The 15,161-nt window shown below is 43.5% G+C and overlaps 1 protein-coding gene across 15 annotated transcripts in view; it reads left to right on the forward strand.

Annotated features, from left to right (window-relative positions):
• LOC119024655 (zinc finger protein 469) overlaps positions 1–15,161 on the forward strand; it is a 196,665-nt gene that overhangs the window by 116,037 nt on the left and 65,467 nt on the right. For 8 of the 15 annotated variants that reach the window (XM_037107638.1, XM_037107637.1, XM_037107632.1 and 5 more), the window contains 3 exons: positions 2,636–2,745; positions 3,691–3,781; positions 3,992–4,082. The exons of 6 other annotated variants lie outside the window; for them this stretch is intronic. The gene's annotated coding sequence lies outside the window, so the exon portion shown is untranslated. The remainder of the gene's footprint in view (positions 1–2,635; positions 2,746–3,690; positions 3,782–3,991; positions 4,083–15,161) is intronic. One more of the 15 variants, XM_037107625.1, reaches the window with a different exon arrangement.

Genomic DNA, 15,161 nt, shown 5'->3' on the forward strand with positions numbered 1-15,161 from the left:
AAGATAAAAGAGCTATACTGGAGACAAATGATGAGAAATATGGCCTCTTCTGGAAAGTATTCAGACCAAACTGCCGTATGTCCACATTAGCTAGAGGCCATCGCTGCCCCAAAACCTGGAAACATACACACTTCAAAGACGGGGGAGATCAAACTCAAGAAAACAAGACCTCTACATGGGGCATACATCACCGGAGAAAAGGGTCTGTTTGACGGGTATGTTGATGATGAAGAGGCTCGCTGGGAAGAATAAGTAAGATTCAAGGAATGAGACCACAAGCCCTGAGATAGGATGAACATGTAAGCTTTTGAATAGTCCCAAAGGATAAGTGTAAGACAGTGTGTGATTTGGGGCTGAGTGATTCAGGGAGGAAATGGTGAGTGACTGGGGCCTATGGAAAAATGTGTTTAGTAGAAAAACAGGAAGAAAAGGGAGGAAGGATGGAAAGAATGAATAGTCATGAAATCATTCATTTCACCGATGGCAACTTCAGGTCAGCTGATAATGTGTGGGCGTCGAAGTTCATGGTGGGATTAGTCGATTTCTATGAAAGACTTGAGCATAAATCAGTTGAGGGGTGTGATTACAGTTATATTATCGTATATGTGCAGGTGTGAATGAGTCATTATAGCTGTTCTCTTAAGGACAAGTTGTTCTTTGTAAGTGTCGATGTTTGCTCACAGTTATTAATTGTCACCATCCTTTAACACCTGATACAGATTTATGCATCATTTAATTTATCTGCTGTGCTCAAACTCAGATTAGACTGAAACTGTAAAGGGAGAGGCAGATAACACAGCTGTTTTTCCTGGTAACAACATTAATGTTTAAGTGATTTACAATGGATAAGTTTCACTGTCAGTGTCAGAAGTAACGGCCTGAGTCAGTGGCCTGGCGATGGATATGCTTCCACATGTTGTCATGAGCCTTAAGTCATTGTTGACCCCGAACTTTCTCCTTCACCTGACTTGACTTTACTAACCTTGACAAGGTTGCCTTGTATTTCTGTAAGAAAACAAGTAGAGTAAAAGTGTAAGAGAGCTAGTTTACCATGTTTACCATATAGGTTCAGCATATTAGCATGCTAACATTTCTTCAGTTAGCGCTAAACTCAAAGTGCAGCTGAGGCTCATTTGTTTTGTGGCTAATCGGTCACTTTTGCAAAAATCCTTCAGATGCAGTTATCACACACTTGTGCTACATATATGTTGTCATGGAGACCAGACATTTTACAGTTAAACAATAAACTTTAATGTCAGAAATGACATCAGTTCACTGAAACAGTAAACTTCAATGGAAATGTAATAATTGTATATTAGGCTATAACAACAGTTTATATCAGCTCATAACAGGCAACATTTATGCAGATTCTGTTTCTCTCTATATCTGTGATAGGTGTCAACTGATATAAAGTTTGATTTGGTTCATCAGCAAAGTTATATCTTTCTCCCGTGGGAAGAACAAATGTCTGTACCAAACTTCAGGGCTACTTACTGAGATATTTAACTCAAACCTGTGATGGTTCGGGTAAGCAAAAGACTGTAGAATTGATCCTCCATGTCAACCTGTCTTCAAAGTGTTTGGTTGTTGACGGTGGACTAATCGATTGAGACTGCCATCCACCGGAGCCTCGCTGCTACTGTGTAAAGCCTCAAAAGCAAAAGAATATTGCATTTTCTTTTTTCTTTCTCTTTTTTTTTTTTTTTTTAACAGAAAATGACATCTAATTTTTGTGCACTGCAGCCATTAAACCCAAGAAACACTAATACATATGCAGTAGATTAGCCAATATATTCAGTTGTGTTTGTTTGAGACACGTTTGGAACTTTTCTCTTCGTGTACCTATTATCAGGCCGTTGAAAGACTTTAGACTCTAACCCTTACCTGTGCTCATTTCTGACACCTGAACCTGCAGTCTAAATGTCTGTCAGTCCAGCATCTCATCTCTAAAGTGTGTAATGTTTCCCACCCAGAGGAGGCCCTCTTTTTGTTGGTGGAGTCTGTTTAACCTGTCAGTGAGAGTGGGTGGAGACCACCTCGCGGAGGGATCAGTGTGAGCCACTTTGGATACTGTGTTTGTTCGTCCTGTGTGCTCCTTGAGTGCATGCTGGGTGATTGACAGGCGAGAGTGATTGTAAGGAGGGGGTGGGTCAGGAGGAGTGCAAACCTGAGGGGGTAGGACCCAGTTTCATGACTGGACACGCAGGCTGTGAGATCTAGATCCAGGTCTAATGTTTGCTGGTGACAGACGAGTGGTTTACTGGTGTAGGAAGGGCGTGGATCTCTGACTCAGCTCACACAGTGGAGCACATAAGAATTTGTCACTAATCTATCAGTTACACTTTTAATTTCACAGACATCAAACTCATCGCATCTATTTCACCATCAAACATATCGGGGATTTTATTTGATATCCCCTAATCTTCAAGATGTCAGCTGGCTAATCGAGTTTGTGGAAATTATGTTGGAAATCTCGAAATAATAATTGTTGCTTTAACACTTTGATTCACTCAGTATTGTCAAAGCATGAATGTGGCCATATCTCTGCAGTCTCCAGTGGAGCGTGCTAGATAAAAGTGTAGCTGTCTTTAAAAGCATCTGTTATATAAATAGCCTATGTTCCCTTTGCTGATAGTGGTTTGCCATGCATCTTTAAGGATCTGATAATCTGCTGACAGTAGCAGGTTCCAACAGAGCGCAGGCATCCCATCCGTCCCACCAGGGTCTCCTCCAAGCCCCGTTCAGGTACAAAACAGACAAGAGCGTTCTTGCTTCCTGCCTGAGATCCTGCAAAAATGTAGAAAAAAAAAGCACATAAATAAGATTACGGATGTCACGGGTGAGTTCTTTTCAAGCTGTGTGAATGCAAGAATTTGAGTTATTTCAACTTTATTGACACAAAGCCAGTGTTTTTCTATACATCCCTGAAATAGAGCTTTATGAGCTTATTATTCTGCCATATGTGGACGTAAATCCACCGTTTTGGTTGTGTTTACCTTCGCTTCGCAGGCCATGTATGTTTTAAAAGTACGGCAAGCCCATGTTTTAAACACCGTCGTAGGTTAATTGAGGAGTGTGTATCCCAGAGATGACCCCTCTGGCTCTGGCCTCACCGTCAACCTCACCAAATTCCCCAACAATTTTCAAAATCCTTCCCAAGCGGGAGGTTAACTCATGCATAGTTTAACACCAAGGGTTAAGCTTTAGCTATAAACTTAAACAGGTAAATTATACGTCTCCAAAATTACAGCCTTTATGCAGCTTTGATTTTATGAACTGCAAGATGACCACAGTGAGTAATACAACAATGAGAGCTGCGTTCTCATGAGCTTAATGTAGCTCCGTATTCAAACTCTATAGCGTTAGAAGGGGGAATAATGACTACCTACTGAGTCATATGTTAGTGACTTGGTGTCATTTTGTTTAGATATTTGAATGACTGTCATGTCGCCCGTGGTTTCTAAAGCCCTCATGGTGAGTCACCCAAAGTCAGTGTGATCCCCTGGAAGACAGTAACTTTAAAACCTACTGTAGTACATTTATATTTACTTTGGCAGGTCAGGTAAATCTGCATCCCCCCAAGGATATGTGGCAAACCATTTTAGCATTTTATGCTTTTATTTATTTTTTTGTATCAGTCTGTGAGAACGTCGCCATCCATGAACAACCTGCCATCACTCTTCCCCTCAGGTCTCCTGTCAATCACACTTGCTCTGCAGAGAAACAGACTCTCCCTGGTATTAGGTTCCTCCTGTAAATGCACTGATTGTGATGATAAGTGGTAAGTGGAGTAGACGGCTGCCAAGCCAGATTTTACAGCGTTTAATAAGAATTGACAATAACTCAACCCGACCTGGACCCAGGACTCTGGTGCTGCGTGCCACCTTGCCGGGCGAGTTTTCTCTCTCCCGTCTTCTCTCAAAACAAATCATGCTGCCCTCTGAAAAATCAAGAAACGTTAGTAGCTGTCTGTGTCTGTTGTTTATCCAAGCTCTGTGTTTGTGGAGGGGCGGCCCAGCGGCATCCCATCCTGTGGACACCCAGCCTGTCTGCTGTGCTCAGCTCAGAGACGCTCTCAAGAGGTACTGTGGATTCACCTCAACGGGGAAACTGCAGCTTAAAATGTGCCTTTTTGCAACACTTTTTTTTTTCTTTTTTTGCTGTCACTCAACTCCTAAAATGACCGAATATCAATGGTATCAGTCCCAAGCTAGGTCTTGTTGAGGTATCTCTCTTTCATACAGATTTTGACTCCCAGTCCCTCCATATTGCTTCCAGGGAGAAGTGAGATCATCACCACTTTCTGCACATATTCAGAGACATACATGTGGACACACACACACACACACACACACACACACACACACACACACACTAAGAACCACAGTCATTCACTTTGGCTCACTACACTGTCCTCACCTCCAACACTGTATAAATGAAAGAGTAATGTGTTACAGCCGAGGCCCACGATCTGTCAAACAACGCGTCCACATGTCATGTCTCTCTCTCTCAGCCTTCTTTAAAATTTCCCCCTCAAGCGCTGTGATGACACTACATCATTCAAACCACAAGAAAATAGATGGACACGTTTTTTATGAGAAGAAAAACCATGGAAAACAAAACAAAGATGAAAAATCTATGAAATATAATCCGCTAAGGCTGGTTGGAGTTGTAGATCCCTAAGACGGCTCATTAGACAGTTAAACACGGCGTAGAAAATAATGATGCAATCGTTGATTCCTCTCCTGGCGTTCTCGTTCAGTCAGTCGCTCGTTCTTGGTTAGCAGGCTTTAGCTGTTAGCTTTTGTGTTGTCTAAAAGTACACGTAATCATGAAGTTGCAGTTATGTATTTCCCTTGAACTACAGAGTTATGTTGACCATTAGCACGATCATTTGAGAACAAGGAGCTGAGAACTGCGCATTACATGATTCATCGCTAAGTGACGCTGTACCGGAAGCGCGACTGAACGAACGAACGACATGAACAGTTCCTCCTGCCAAACTGAACGACGCAAACTGAATCTCAACATCGAACGATGAAATCCACCTCTAATTCCTGTCATAAGCCTACGTAAGTAAATGTTGTTCTCTCATGTGGTGTTTAAATCCAGGGTGGCTGGGCCAAACGGGCTCCCTTGCTTGGCTCTTGCTTACCACAGTTCCCCGCCTCTTCATTCCACCCTTTTACTCCCTTCATTTCACCTATGTTATGCACAAGCCACAAAAACAATCAGAATCTGATAATGAATAGGACGACGTGCTGTCAAGTTCTGAACTGACCTGAACATAACAGACAGAGTAGTTACAGGCTGAAGATTGGCTTAATCAGCTCTAGAGACGGGTATTGTTAGATTTAATCGCCGCTGATGCTGCTTATTGATAACTTTTATATCAATACTCACTGAATTAAAAAAAAATGAATTCAGCAGTTCTTTGGTTATGAAAGCTGTGGTCTAGATACAGTTGAAAATAATAACAACGTTACCAAATGCAAAATTAGTTTGGTTGTCAGGACAGCTCACACTAAGTTCAAACTCAGGCTACCTAGCAATTAGGTAGACCAAGTGGAGTCCACTGTAGTGAAGGGTTGTAAATCTTTCACAATAAACTTGGCACCGGCCCTGTGACATCCTGCTGCTTCTCCTGTGTCATTTCACCTCATCCAGTGATGAGGTTGGACCTGAGTGTCTGACTTCTGCTGTCGGCTGACGAGGCTGTGGCTGCTGACTAACGTTGTCTATGGGTTTCATTAGAAACATACATTAGAAAAAGCTTAAAACCAATGCTGTTCCCTGAGTTAATGACTACAGACTTATTTTTATGTTCACTTGACTTGATGAGGTCAGTCAGTCTCATCTTTAGTTTGGCCCCCCGTCAGAGCTGGGAGGCTATACTGAGGACGTAACGTTAGCTTTGCTAAAACAGTCAACACTGCTTCAGATTTTTTGAATGTGTTGTTTGTGTGTTGTGAGGTCACTGGTGTTACTACCGGTTTACATACATGTCATTTAAATGCTTTTTCATTAAAGTTAGCAATTAAGCCGACACTTCTGAGCCATGAGCCATGACTGCAGAGCACCACGAGTAAAAGTAACATCACACAACATTAAACGTAAACTGCACTGTTTGTCCTGGCGATTATCAGCAATTATACTGACCAATCAGGAACTTTTACCAATTTCGAACCGTCCACAAGCTGAACGTTGTGGCTGTATGAACAGTGATGCATTCAATTGCTTTGAATGGTGATACGTTTAATCACTGATGTACCGACCAAAAAAAGCGTGAATGAAAAAATGTCGTCTGTGACTATAAATCTTTGAACTGAACCGAACTGTACGGCATTATTTGAAATCTGCAAAATGATTCAAGATTTCCACTTCTATGTGTCTGTCATGTCAGGAGATTCCCAATGTCATTAGGATGCATCAACAAATGTTTACACCAAATAACCCTTTATGACAATATGTCCAATCTTGTCTCATAGTGCTGACAGGAAAAGTTAATGAATCACCAGTATCTGTAGGATTCATTTTCTGGGGGACATGAATGTCTGAACAAAATATCATTGAAATTCATCTGTTAGCTGAGATGTTTCAATGTGGGAAAATGTGTTGGAGCGACAGACGGACGCTTTTTGAGGCCAAAGCTTTATTTTATTCAACAAAGATCAAATGGGCTTCAGCACTTTCTCAACTTAATTCATTCAGGGGAACAAAACTGATGTTAAAATCATTCTCAAGTCTGCTGTAATACATATTGATTTTATTATCCGTTACATGCTCGGTGCTACTTTAGCAACTGTTGCCAACAAGTCCCACAAAAACCAGAAGGCAGGTGCTTCACACAAATGAGTCAACATTCAGTCTTCTCCTGTATTCTCTGTTGTGTTTTCAATGTCCACAGTACGGTGCCTTGAACTTAGCACCGTTATATAACCCCAGATGCTTCTCTGGCGCCTCTGCTCATCTGTAACATGTTCATGGGTCCAGCCGGCATACACACCAGAGCATGCCGGCGGGCCTTTGATCTCCCTCCCCTGGGCCTCCTCGAAAGGGTGAGCGTCCTCAAGCTTGTACAGCCTGGATGCATCCAGCTGGACCTCCTCCATCTCTGATGGGAGAATGGAACACTATTGATCAAATTCACCGCCTCCATGCAAACATTACGTCACCGCAGGGACACACAGTGGCACTTGTGTGGCCTCCTCAGGTGGAGCTGCAGCCGCCCATCCTCGTGCACTGCAGATCCAGGTACTGTCTCCCTCTGTAGACCCCCCCAGTCCTAAGGAATGCCAGCGGCTGCCAACTCCAGACAGCCTTTCACATTTCGACTCCCAGTAATTCACTCCAAAGGCAGAAGAGCCCATTATATCTCTGCCATATGCTACACTGAGGGAAGCGCATCAAGTGCACGCTCAGAAGTTTAACTAGGGTGTTATTAGGATTTGGGTAGTTGCCTCAGGCGGGCCTTAAAGATAATACATTTATGAGATGCATTTGGCTTGTTGACAGATGTTTAGATAGAATAACTTCCAAGTGGTTTATAGACAGCTAGGTGTTTTATATGGAGCCAGTCAGTGCATGTGGCACCGTGAAAAACTCAGTCATGCATTAAATTATCATGTGTGTAGATACATCCATGTCTTTTTATGTGTGTTTGCACATCATTTTTTTATACATATGATCTCATGTGTGCATATTTGCTCACACATTATACTGTGTGTATGTGGTCCGGGGGTAAAGGACAGTAAAATACGGTGTTGGCTTTACTGTGTGCTGCTCTTGTTGTGAGTCTCAGTGACAGGAGGTTGGCTTGACTCTCTTGTTTTGGATAATTGTACGCTACCGAGGTCTGTGGTCCCCATCTCTGTCTCCCTGTGGCCTCGGCTGCAGGAGCCATATTTAGGTTGCATGTCCTCCTCATCCTATCCTGTCTCATCCCCATCCTGCCCGACACACCCCCACAACGCAGCAGGAGGGTGGATAAAATAGGGCCAGCAAGTGGTCCAGGTACCTGCTATAGGTGCCTTAGGAAACCATGCCAGGCTACTGCCAGACTTGTTGTGCTCACAATCTTTGTTTTGGACCCGTTTTGTGGACATGAAGTTACATGGTTTGGTTACATAAATGTTTTTTAGGGAATTTATGCAACCAAAAATATTTTAAACCATGCTGTAGCTGTACTAGTGTTTTTTTTTTGTTTTTGCAGGTTGTGCCCTACTTTTCTGTGTTATTACAGGGCAAAGCAGTGTGTTTATGAAATGAGAGTGGGTTGGACTGCAACCGGTGCAACTTGAGTGCTGGTTGGAGTTGTAGATCCATAAGAGGGCTTATTAGACAGTTAAACACGGCGTAGAAAATAATGATGCATTGGACGGCACAATTTTGTCAGATAGTAAAAGCAGTAAAAACACTGGATGTGATGCGCCCATTGGCTCATTTGGTAGAGCGGCCGTCCTACGTGCAGAGGCCTTAACCTGCTGCAGCGGCCACAGGTTTGCATCCTGACCTGCGGCACTTCGCTGCGTTTCAACCCCCCCGTCACTGTTTCCCGTCATCTCTGAGCTGTCCTATCGATAAAATTCAAAAAATAATAAAACACTGGATATAATTATATATTACTCACCAAGACCAGAGAAACACAATAAATCATTCAGCATGTTGTCCAGTCACTTCTGATTACAAAAGTAACTTTTCACAGCTGCGTTGAATGGCTACACTGATGGCTTGATCTCCTCAAAAAAAGTAAGGCAACTTTTTGCATCATTTTATTCCGTAGATCAAACAAGAGTAGTCTTTGTTCGCACAACACGACTTTTGCAAACAAAGTCAACTCAATTGTGTTAAGTTGACTTCACTTGCAAAAGTAAATTGCCATAACTTGTAAATGTCAGTTGACTATTCTTGCAAAGTTAATGTTGACTTTACTAGCAAAAGTAAGTAGACTTGCAAAATTAATGTTGTACATACAAAGACAACTCTTGATCTGCGTGATGAAATTATGCAAAAAGTTGCCTTGCTTTTTTTTAAGTAGATCAAGCCCCATATTTTTATCAGTGTAGCAGCGTTTTATCGAGCTGGAATGTATTCTTTGTGTTTTGTTTGGGTGCCAACGCTTGGTATGGGCATCAGTGGCGGTTCTAGGGGGCCCCTGTAACTCTGAGTCCAGACCCCCCTGTGGCCCTGCATAAATACTACAGTGACAGTTTTTTTGCAAGTTTGCAGTTTTTTTTGTGTCAAAGCACTTTACTACCCAATTGAACTGTTTGAACACATAAACAAGCTTTTGACTTTGTCTGAAATGCTGACAAACGCATTCTCTTAGCCAAGAGATCTGGAATTTGTTCCCCTATTGTGTGACTCATCATTCCTGTCACAAGCCTACATACGGTAAGTAAAAGTTGTTCTCTCATGTGGTGTTAAAATCTCGGGTGGATGGGCCAAAGGGGCTCCCTTGCTTGGTTCTTGCTTACCACAATTCCCCGCCTCTTCATTCCACCCTTTTACTCCCTTCACCTGTGGTCACATTTCTGTATTACTCACCACTTCTGTAGAGTTTCTTTCGTAAGCTCCCTGACCGACTACACCCACATACTTTAAGTGGAGTGATACAGATGTTGCTGCCGACTGGAGATTCCCCACAAAGAAGACGGCCTCATGTATCCTCCACTTCATCCTGACCGGGGTTGATCTCTTTGATCGTTCCTTTAACTCTGCCCAAAAGTTGCAGCAGCACTCGTGTGAATCTCATCCAGAATCAGAAAATGTATAGCAGATGCCTCTGATTACATGTCGACCATGGCTAATATACTTCTCCATAGGCTGTCCCTTTTTTTTTATAACATTTTTCTATGTCCGTCATAAATAAAGTGAGCCTGTGTGTGTTGCTGAAGATCCATGATGGCTGGGTCTCTGTCTCTTTGATGATTAGATGTACTGTATGAGATGCACTGTAAATCTTTCCAGGAGAACAAAGCCTCAGGGAATGCGACTGTTGGGCAGTGGAAAACCTGTTCGTACCTCCAGTGTTTCTCTTTATTCTGCTCTGCACTTTTTTTTAAGGTCACTCATTAGTCGATAACGACGGATATTGAAGACGCTGTTTATAAAGTGTCAGTCAAGTGAAGTCATGGCTGAACCATAGGGACCGCGCTTGAGGTGAAAACCTGTACGTGGATTCTTGCGGGGGCTACTATAGTGTGATCGTGCTCGGTTCTCAAGCCACTGCCTGCGTCAACTCGCCTGTCTCCTGCGGCGAATGTTAGTAGGAGCAGGTGTTGCTGCAGACAAAGGCCCATAGGAGAACTCCTCGTTGCTCTGGCTCCGATCTCTCTCTTTTTCTCTCTCCTTCTCTATCACATGAACACGCCTTCGCCTTCAATTCGACTCTCAGTTAAGTCACCCAGCGAAGAATTTATGACCACTGGGCTTGGATTCCAATCATTATCTGTTGAAATCACCCATGTAATGCACATGCATGTTTAATGGCTGGAGGGCGACTTGCCTAAAGACACTTCATCAGGGAATATGTTTAACAACCCATCATTCTGTGACCCCTTTTTTTCTTGTACCCAACTTTAAGCGACCCCTTCGACCGGCTATGCACAGTTTTTTGAGGATAATCTAATCTGACAGTGATGCATTTGTATAGACTGATGGGTTTATATGGCTCACTGTGAGTCTGGGGCACATGATAAGGTCAGAGTCATTATATACCCTTCAGACCTTCATCCATAGAAGCACCTGCCAGGGGTGTGTGTGTGTGTGTGTGTGTGTGTGTGTGTGTGTGTGTGTGTTATATAGCCTGACAGAGCAGGTGTTCATCAGTATAACACTGGGAAAGAAGTGGGTGCCCTAGACAGCGTTAGAAGTAGAGGATCTGGATATTATGCAAGTTTTAAGGGACTTGGGAGACAACATTCAGGAGAGTAGAAACTCAGGAATCAAATATGACTACGTCCATTGGTAAAGAGGTAACAAAATTTAGTTTTACTATAAAAAAAAAGAGAAATTTCGATCTCACCAGGATGATTGATTTTCCAGTGATTTCACTTCATCGCCTTTACAGGAATGTATTTCTGCCCTGTGCCATTACACTGCAAACCTTACTCGTGATGACTAAATGATTCTAGTTGTTGTGAATGTTTCCAGACCGCAACTCCATGAAATAAAAACCCACTATTTTCCTCATTTTCCAATCACCACCGTCATGCCGAATGTTTCTTGTCATGCCCCCTGTGGGTGCTCGTAATCCCCGCTCCTAACTGGAATAGGGAGGCAGAGTTTCCAGTGGGTGTTTGTGGATGCCGTTCATCATGGTGCTCATTCCAACAACATGTTACGATCACTGCAAGTCCTCTGGGATCACATCCGGCGGAGTTAAAATAATAATGTGCTGAGAGATCACCTGTCAAGTCAGGTCAGGGGTCTTATCGAAGGACCCGCTCCAGACTTAATGAAATGTCGTTCACATCACATGTCTGTCCTGATGGTCTCTATGTCAGATTATGTGATCATGGTAATTCATATTCCAGCTGTGACTTGGCCAGGAGGCATGTCAGACTGAACACTGAACACTGACCAACATTGTAACTCTAGCAGCAATGTCTGTTAGTCGCAGCTGGTAACCAGATAAAACCACCTTTCGATCCCAAAAGTTAAAAAAGCCTCTTCTCAGCTGGTAAACGGCTCTGGATTAGAGCGTAATGTGATGTAATTTCGGATGTTCATTCCCCCAGAAGGTCTGGTTCTGCACCCAGCTCTCTTTTCCAGAGCTGGCCCGGTGGAGAGAGTCTTCCAGGCTTGTTCTGGAAGAGGCCCCCTTGTTAGCATTAGCTTGCGAGCTCTGGGTCGCTTGAGGAGACAGCCATGGGTCGAACCTGAAGCCTCTGGAGGAGTAAATACCTGGAGTCCATTGTGTTTTTTTAAGAGATAAAAAAAAAAAGAAATTGTGGATTTATCTTTACTGCTTTGGTAGTGCCAACTCTTGAGCAATTCTGTCTTATTTGACTGCTGCATGGACTGCACTGAACTTTTATGATCGTACACAGAGGAGATGGGGAAGAAGATTCTGGCTAATAAACCGGCGGTAAAGTAACATGAATGAGCGTGTGCACCACAATAGAACTGACATGAATAATGTCAGGTGAGATCAGCTTCTCTTTATTTGTGGACGCTGAAATCTGATGACTTCCTTGGGATTTCCTGGAGCTTTCCTCAATGAGGTCACCATTTGTGACTCAGAGGGAAACGTCTCAGACCAGGCGATCTGATGCAGGCTTGACGGGTCTACAGTAAACATTGGTGAAAACACTCTGTATGTACCAGTAAATATCAGAAGTACTTGATGCCTAAATAACCTACATTTTCACATCTTACCTCAACACAGTGGCCCGTCTGTTTACACCATCCTAGAGATGTAGAGTGGCTGCAGATTCTCTGTCCTGTTTACAAACCACATGACATAAAATAGTGATGGGACAGAGGGGGCCGAAGTCTTCAAGGATCATCAACGGCACCTGAAGAGTCCACCAGAAAAAAATTGGACATTCTAGTTTTTCTGTTGGGGCTTTGTGAGTGTAAATCCACCGTAATGTCACCTTTTGATTTGTGGACCACTGTTTTGAGGGAGGAGCTAGCGAGGACATCCTGATTGGATCGGACTGAGAACCTGTGGGCACAACATGGTATGTTACTCAAAATTGGACCATAATTTATGATCTGAGCGTCACACTGTATTGAAGAATATTTGAAACTAGTGATTTGAGCCCATAAACTCTTGACCCCTACTTGCCACTGGCTTCACTTTTCAGACCCGGAGGCTCTTTCCTTATTTAATACAGTAAGTGGAGACGTCCCAGATGCAAAATCATTTGCCTTTTTTCATTTGCCAAAGTTGTCCTGATATCTTGCAGTCTTAATCCTGAATGTGAACTCTCACCACCAGAGCTGTGTGAGAATCCCATGACAGTCAAGTCGGATCTGGTGTAGATTTACATACCGAACATACACATATTTACATTTGCATGCACAGGAATGCGTAGACACAAGAAACCACCAAGACTGACTGACACGGCCATATTACTGAACATACAGACATTTGGGACACTGGCCTAACTATGTGAACAGTTGTTAGGTCTTAGCACATTAAGATCCGTGACAGAGCTGAACCCCTCTTTTGAAATTCTGCTGAATGGGTGAGACAGAGATGGAAATGTTTTAAACTGGACATGCGGGAATTAGGAAATCTGAGGGGGAATGAGGGATGATGATCCAACGGAGTAGGAAGCGGTGCCAAATTCTCAAAGACTACACCATGACTCATAGGTCAAGGCCCCCGTGCCTGTAAACAGGATTTTTCTCATAATTCGAGGACTGAATCACACGCTGCACTCGTACACTCTGCTCTGCTTTTCTGTTATAATCTCCGTCACTTTGATTCAAGCAGTACTAATCCCCCAGGAAGGAGGGGAGGGATGGGAAGAGCGTCAGAAATTAAGCAAGGGAATATAAAGCAGTTATCAGTTGAATCAGGAGAAGGGGAGGACATGTGAACAAAGTTAGGCATTTTGAGGATGTGGTGTGTGATGGCCGTCGTTGTGAGATCCCTTGTGTGATGTTGAAGCTGGGGCCAAATGTTGATGGGGATCAGAGTGATGACTCCTGCAGGGCTGGGATTTGTTGTGAAAGCTGTTGTGTGTCAAGGTCATGGTTGGGGTGTCAGCGCTGCTCTGGTGTATCTCTTGATCAGGTTGCAAGATGACTGAAGAGCTGGGCTGGATACACTCTGCTCCTCTTGACCTTGTCATCTTTTTTCACTAGAAAGTGTTTATTACTGCCAACACGCACTGAGACGGACAATGAGGAGATTCTCTTGAAGTTAGTTACAGGCTCTCGTTGTCTTGGCTTGACAGATTGCCTTGAATGATCAATTCCAAATTTTGCCACCTTTCACTTTTTTTTCTCTGCTCTTTCTCTTCCTTTCATTCAACGAGGTCACGACCCCTTTAGGAGACTCCCAGTAGGTTTGCACTTTAACAGACACACTGGTCACCCAATCAGGCACAGCACATTCCTCACATTCTGGAAAGAAAGTGTCAACGCCATTAAAACCCTGAAAGTGAAAGGTGTGTGTGTGTGTGTGTGTGTGTGTGTGTGTGTGTGTGTGTGTGTGTGTGTGTGTGTGTTGCACCAAGGAAAGGCCACATTACACAATGTCGCATGCAGCAGTCAGGCGTCCATGAGCCGAACCTGTGCGTTTCTAAGAATCATCTATTAAATACCTTCGTCGGTGGACCACAGATTTATAGATTCAGTTTAACTGTTCCTGTAACCGGACTACACTTGAAACAGTATGGACTCCAAAAGGATTCCTTCCCTTTGCCATACAGTGAGCTCCCTACCACACACACTCACACACACACACACACACACACACACACACACACACACACACACACACCGGCACGCTTTAATAATAACAGGTGTGTATCCCTCATCATACAGCTGCACACCAGAGCCTTAGAGTGAGGTAGAGCTGTATGGATAGAAAGGGACACACTGAGGGTATATTGAGTGTGTGTGTGTGCGTGTGTGTGTGTGTGAAAGAGAGAGAGAGAGAAAGAGAGAGAAAGAGAGAGAGAGAGAGGGAGGATAAACAGTAACATACTGCAGCAGGGAGAGGGGGAACTAGAGAAGAATATTTTTTTGCGAGTGGAAGAAGCAGAAAAGGGACAGAAAGCAGGAATTTTTTAAAAAAAGAGTGCGAGCGGCTGGTTTTACTGATTGGCCGAACCTCAAGAAAGCAAAAGTGGTTTCAGGAAAACTTTAAAAGCTGTTGGGAAGAGGGAATGGAAGAGAAGAGAGCCTGGTAAAACAGAAATCAGTGGAAACAGCGCGGCGGTTGAGAAAGTTAAAAATTTTAGTGGAGCGAAGTGTCTAATCTTTTCTCTCCTGAGGGCGTTTTTGGAAGCCTCTCTCATCAGTCTGGGCAGGACTCAGTTGTCCCTGTATACCTCCCTCCCTCCCTCATCCGCTTTCCCTCTGCCGAAGCTTAGTTCACTGCAGTAGAGCGTAACTAGAGCCACGCGATGACTACAGGTTGAGAAGTGAGTGAGAGAAAAAGGGGGACAGAGATCAAGGAGAGGAGAGACTGACGC

The sequence above is a fragment of the Acanthopagrus latus genome, chromosome 8, assembly GCF_904848185.1.
Source record: "Acanthopagrus latus isolate v.2019 chromosome 8, fAcaLat1.1, whole genome shotgun sequence".
NCBI lineage: Eukaryota > Metazoa > Chordata > Actinopteri > Spariformes > Sparidae > Acanthopagrus > Acanthopagrus latus.